The sequence below is a fragment of the Poromitra crassiceps genome (genome assembly GCF_964638095.1).
Source record: "Poromitra crassiceps genome assembly, chromosome: 1".
NCBI lineage: Eukaryota > Metazoa > Chordata > Actinopteri > Beryciformes > Melamphaidae > Poromitra > Poromitra crassiceps.
Window position 1 is genome coordinate 108,019,161 of NC_139623.1, and position 6,360 is coordinate 108,025,520.

At 43.4% G+C, this 6,360-nt stretch overlaps 1 protein-coding gene across 1 annotated transcript in view; it reads right to left on the reverse strand.

The window, feature by feature from the left end:
- Nucleotides 1–5,882, reverse strand: part of rftn1b (raftlin, lipid raft linker 1b) — a 214,707-nt gene extending 208,825 nt beyond the window's left edge. Inside the window, exon 1 of the mRNA XM_083647160.1 lies at nucleotides 5,623–5,882. The gene's annotated coding sequence lies outside the window, so the exon portion shown is untranslated. The remainder of the gene's footprint in view (nucleotides 1–5,622) is intronic.
- Between the last annotated feature and the right edge of the window lie 478 nt (nucleotides 5,883–6,360).

The window sequence follows — 6,360 nt, forward strand, 5'->3', positions numbered from 1 at the left end:
TATATGAAGCTCCACCTCACGTTAGTCGGCTGTGCAATGGAGTGGGGCGAGGAGGAACGAATTCCACCCAAACCTAGTCCAAAAAAAAAAAAAAAAAAAAAAATCTTTTTTTTTTTTTTTTATAATTAAAAAATCGATCCAAATGCCACAGGATCGATTCCAATCCTTAACGATCGATTATCGATTTTCGATAATTGATGAACATCCCTAGTAATAAGCCGGTTATTGCACTTCGAGGTGTCCATGAACAGAAATGATTGGACGACATTCAGGCGTGAACCGGTTGCCTCCGCGTGCATTAACCCTTGCATGTCGTGCATTAACCCTTGCATGTTGTGCGTACAGTATGTGTGTGGCAGCCTGGGACAACCCTTCACATGTCGCTGCTACACATTGTTGGTAAGGAGCCAAAGATCAAGAACCTAAAAACATATGGCCTAAAAACAAAATGTACAGGTCAAAAAGGGCAAAGTAAAACTAGACATTACTGCAGGAGCAGCTTGCAGTAAGAACTTCAGATAGAGCATGTTTAAAACTGGACAGAGGAATGGAAGAGACCAGTTTTAAACGGGACTGCAGGTCGTTCCACGACCAGGGACCAAAGTAGGAGAGACTCTTTTTTAGTAGAGGAGTACTGTAGTAGTAGGTGTATGCGTGTTTGTTTGTGTGTGTGTGTGTGTGTGTGTCTTTGCATGTTTTGTCTTAGTGTATCAGTGTGTATATATGTAGGTGGCTGTGTGTGTGTGTGTGTGTGTGTGTGTGTGTGTGTGTGTGTCTTTATGTGTATCTGTGTCTGTGTTTTTGTGTCTTTGCATGTGTGTCTTTATGTGAGTGTATTTTGTCTTTGTGTACTATGTACTGTATGTATTTAGGTGGCTTCATGTGTGTGTGTGTGTGTGTGTGTGTGTGTGTGTGTGTGTGTGTGTGTGTGTGTGTGTGTGTGTGTGTGTGCATGCATTTTATCTTGTGTGTGTGTGTTTTATCTTTTTGTGTCTGTACATGGTGGTGTGTGCGTGTCTGTAACCATCATTATGTGTGTCTTTTACGCACGTGTGTGTGCGTGTGCGTGTGTGTGTGTGTATGCGGGTGTGTGTGAGAACTCCTGACCCGCCAACACTGAAGGGTTAACGCAGCCCGACGCTCCACTACTCACCAGCTGGAACTGATTAACAGCGGTTCAGTCAGACGGGGCTCTCTCACTCACTCACACTCTCTCTCTCGCTCTCTCTCTCTCTCACACACACACACACACACACACACACACACACACACACACACACACACACACACACACGCACACAAATCTCTTTTTTTCCTCATTACCCCTCTCTCTCTCATGCCCTCTCCTCTCCTCCCTGACTCTCCGCCCTTCCTTCTCCTCCTGCCATCCTTCAACTTGTTTTTCATTGGAACCTCCTCGTCTCGTCATGCTCCTTCACGCATCAGCTCCCAAGCTGAAGCACGCAGCTTCTGCATGTAAACATCCAGGCGTACAGGACGGCCAGGCACGCATAGAGGAGCACACAGGCACACAAACACACGCACACTCTGTACACCTAGTCACCTACACATATTACAGTACACAACACACTTATCAAACACAGTCACACAAACGCTCTGTACACCTATACATACAGTACACAACACACTTATCAAACACACTCACACAAACGCTCTGTACACCTATACATACAGTACACAACACACTTATCAAACACACTCACACAAACGCTCTGTACACCTATACATACAGTACACAACACACTTATCAAACACACTCACACAAACACTCTGTACACCTATACATACAGTACACAACACACTTATCAAACACACTCACACAAACGCTCTGTACACCTATACATACAGTACACAACACACTTATCAAACACACTCACACAAACACACTTATCAAACACACTCACACAAACACTCTGTACACCTACACATACAGTACACAACACACTTATCAAACACACTCACACAAACACTCTGTACACCTACACATACAGTACACAACACACTTATCAAACACACTCACACAAACGTTCTGTACACCTATACATACAGTACACAACACACTTATCAAACACACTCACACAAACACTCTGTACACCTATACATACAGTACACAACACACTTACCAAACACACTCACACAAACACTCTGTACACCTACACATACAGTACACAACACACTTCTAAAACACAGTCACACAAACACTCTGTACACCTATACATACAGTACACAACACACTTATCAAACACACTCACACAGACACTCTGTACACCTATACATACAGTACACAACACACTCACACAAACACACTCACACAAACACTCTGTACACCTATACATACAGTACACAACACACTTATCAAACACACTCACACAAACACTCTGTACACCTATACATACAGTACACAACACACTTATCAAACACACTCACACAAACACTCTGTACACCTATACATACAGTACACAACACACTTATCAAACACACTCACACAAACACTCTGTACACCTATACATACAGTACACAACACACTTATCAAACACACTCACACAAACGCTCTGTACACCTATACATACAGTACACAACACACTTATCAAACACACTCACACAAACACTCTGTACACCTACACATACAGTACACAACACACTTATCAAACACACTCACACAAACGTTCTGTACACCTATACATACAGTACACAACACACTTATCAAACACACTCACACAAACACTCTGTACACCTATACATACAGTACACAACACACTTATCAAACACACTCACACAAACGCTCTGTACACCTATACATACAGTACACAACACACTTATCAAACGCACTCACACAAACACTCTGTACACCTATACATACAGTACACAACACACTTATCAAACACACTCACACAAACACTCTGTACACCTATACATACAGTACACAACACACTTATCAAACACACTCACACAAACACTCTGTACACCTATACATACAGTACACAACACACTTATCAAACACACTCACACAAACACTCTGTACACCTATACATACAGTACACAACACACTTATCAAACACACTCACACAAACACTCTGTACACCTATACATACAGTACACAACACACTTATCAAACACACGCACACAAACACTCTGTACACCTATACATACAGTACACAACACACTTATCAAACACACTCACACAAACACTCTGTACACCTATACATACAGTACACAACACACTTATCAAACACACTCACACAAACACTCTGTACACCTATACATACAGTACACAACACACTTATCAAACACACTCACACAAACACTCTGTACACCTATACATACAGTACACAACACACTTATCAAACACACTCACACAAACACTCTGTACACCTATACATACAGTACACAACACACTTATCAAACACACTCACACAAACACTCTGTACACCTATACATACAGTACACAACACACTTATCAAACACACTCACACAAACACTCTGTACACCTATACATACAGTACACAACACACTTATCAAACACACGCACACAAACACTCTGTACACCTATACATACAGTACACAACACACTTATCAAACACACTCACACAAACACTCTGTACACCTATACATACAGTACACAACACACTTATCAAACACACTCACACAAACACTCTGCACACACACCTATACATACAGTACACAACACACTTATCAAACGCACTCACACAAACACACTTATCAAACACACTCACACAAACACTCTGTACACCTATACATACAGTACACAACACACTTATCAAACACACTCACACAAACACTCTGTACACCTATACATACAGTACACAACACACTTATCAAACACACTCACACAAACACTCTGTACACCTATACATACAGTACACAACACACTTATCAAACACACTCACACAAACACTCTGTACACCTATACATACAGTACACAACACACTTATCAAACACACTCACACAAACACTCTGTACACCTATACATACAGTACACAACACACTTATCAAACACACTCACACAAACACTCTGTACACCTATACATACAGTACACAACACACTTATCAAACGCACTCACACAAACACTCTGTACACATATACATACAGTACACAACACACTTATCAAACGCACTCACACAAACACTCTGTACACCTATACATACAGTACACAACACACTTATCAAACGCACTCACACAAACACTCTGTACACCTATACATACAGTACACAACACACTTATCAAACACACTCACACAAACACTCTGTACACCTATACATACAGTACACAACACACTTATCAAACACACTCACACAAACACTCTGTACACCTATACATACAGTACACAACACACTTATCAAACACACTCACACAAACACTCTGTACACCTATACATACAGTACACAACACACTTATCAAACGCACTCACACAAACACTCTGTACACCTATACATACAGTACACAACACACTTATCAAACGCACTCACACAAACACTCTGTACACCTATACATACAGTACACAAACACACTTATCAAACACACTCACACAAACACTCTGTACACCTATACATACAGTACACAACACACTTATCAAACACACTCACACAAACACACTTATCAAACACACTCACACAAACACACTTATCAAACACACTCATGCAAACACTGTACACCTATACATACAGTACACAACACACTTATCAAACACACTCACACAAACACACTTATCAAACACACTCACACAAACACTCTGCACACCTATACATACAGTACACAACACACTTATCAAACACACTCACACAAACACACTTATCAAACACACTCACACAAACACACTTATCAAACACACTCACACAAACACTCTGCACACCTATACATACAGTACACAACACAACAGACTTATCACGCACACTCCCCTCTCTTGCTCAGTGCTAGTAGGAGCGCTTTGATACTGTATGCCTGAGCCAAGCACATGATGAAATGCTGTCAGGGTGCACTGATCACATCCAGGTAGACATTTTTGGCATTCTCACTCCACTCCTACCATCCATCACGTGACTTCAAAACAACCATGGATGCATGATGAACGCCCTGAGTGTGTGTGCGCGTGCGTGTGTGCGCGTGCTTGTGAGAGCGTGCGTGTGTGCATGTGTGCGCGTGCTTGTGAGAGCGTGTGTGTGTGTGTGCGTAACGCATGTGTGTGTGTGTGTGTGTGTGTGTGTGTGTGTGTGTGTGTGTGTGTGTGTGTGTGTGTGTGTGTGTGTGTGTGTGTGTGTGTGTGTGTGTGTGTTTGTGTGTGCGTGTGCGTGGGTGAGAACATGTGTTTGTGGGCGTTGTGTGTGTTGTGTGGTAGCAGTGTGGGCTTGTTGCTCATAAGCCAAACTTGTGGCTTGCGGCATCGTTTAATGAATCAACTGGCTGTGATTAATGGTTGTTGTACCAAGTTTACATCGACTGCTGTCCGAGGAAGCAGACATTATTATTGTGATCCTAACAGACTCGGTAGAGCAGGAAGTCTCATGCACATTTTGGTGATGTTGAAAGGAAGATGCAACATGGCAGGCTCGCTGTCTTGCACACACATCAAAAAACTAACTCACCTGTTTCAGAATCTTAGCCGAGTTGAAAAAGTTCAGCGTTGAGATGCGAAGGCAGAGTCTGGACCAGCACCTCCAGAGGAGAAACACATTCTACTCGACAGCAGGGAGAGCGGTCCGCAGCAGACAAGAGGAAGGGATCCTGTCCTAAAAGCTGGCAGAGGGTCCTGTGGGTCTGGCTCTGTGCTCCAAAGGTTTCCTCTGGCAGGCAGGCAGGCCGGGAGAGTGGAGTGTCTTCTTCACACACAGGCTCAGCTCCAGCGGTTCATCTGGTCTCTCCTCCAGCGGCAGTCTCAGCACCTCGCGCGGTTCAGGCTGCAAACAGACTTGTACGCTCGGTGTGTTTAGGTCATGCTCAAAGTATGCCTGTACCGATGTTCTGCAAGCTCAGGGAAACCACATCCTGTCACATATCTATACCTCCCCCGTCTCGCTCTCCCTCTCTCCCTCTGTGCTTTGCTCTCCTTCTCTCTCTGTGTCTGTCTGCTATGTTCTCTCTCTCTCCCTCTCTCTTTTCTCAGTCTTTCTTGCTCGCTCTCTCCCGCTCCCCTGTGATTGTCTGAAGCAACTGAGCGCTCTGACCCAGTCTGTTCTGCACAGCCTCTCTACCTCCCTCTCTCTCTCTCTCTACCTCTCTCTCTCTCTCTACCTCCCTCTCTCTCTCTCTCTCTCTACCTCCCTCTCTCTCTCTCTCTCTCTCTCTCTACCTCCTCTCTCTCTCTCTCTCTCTCTCTCTCTCTC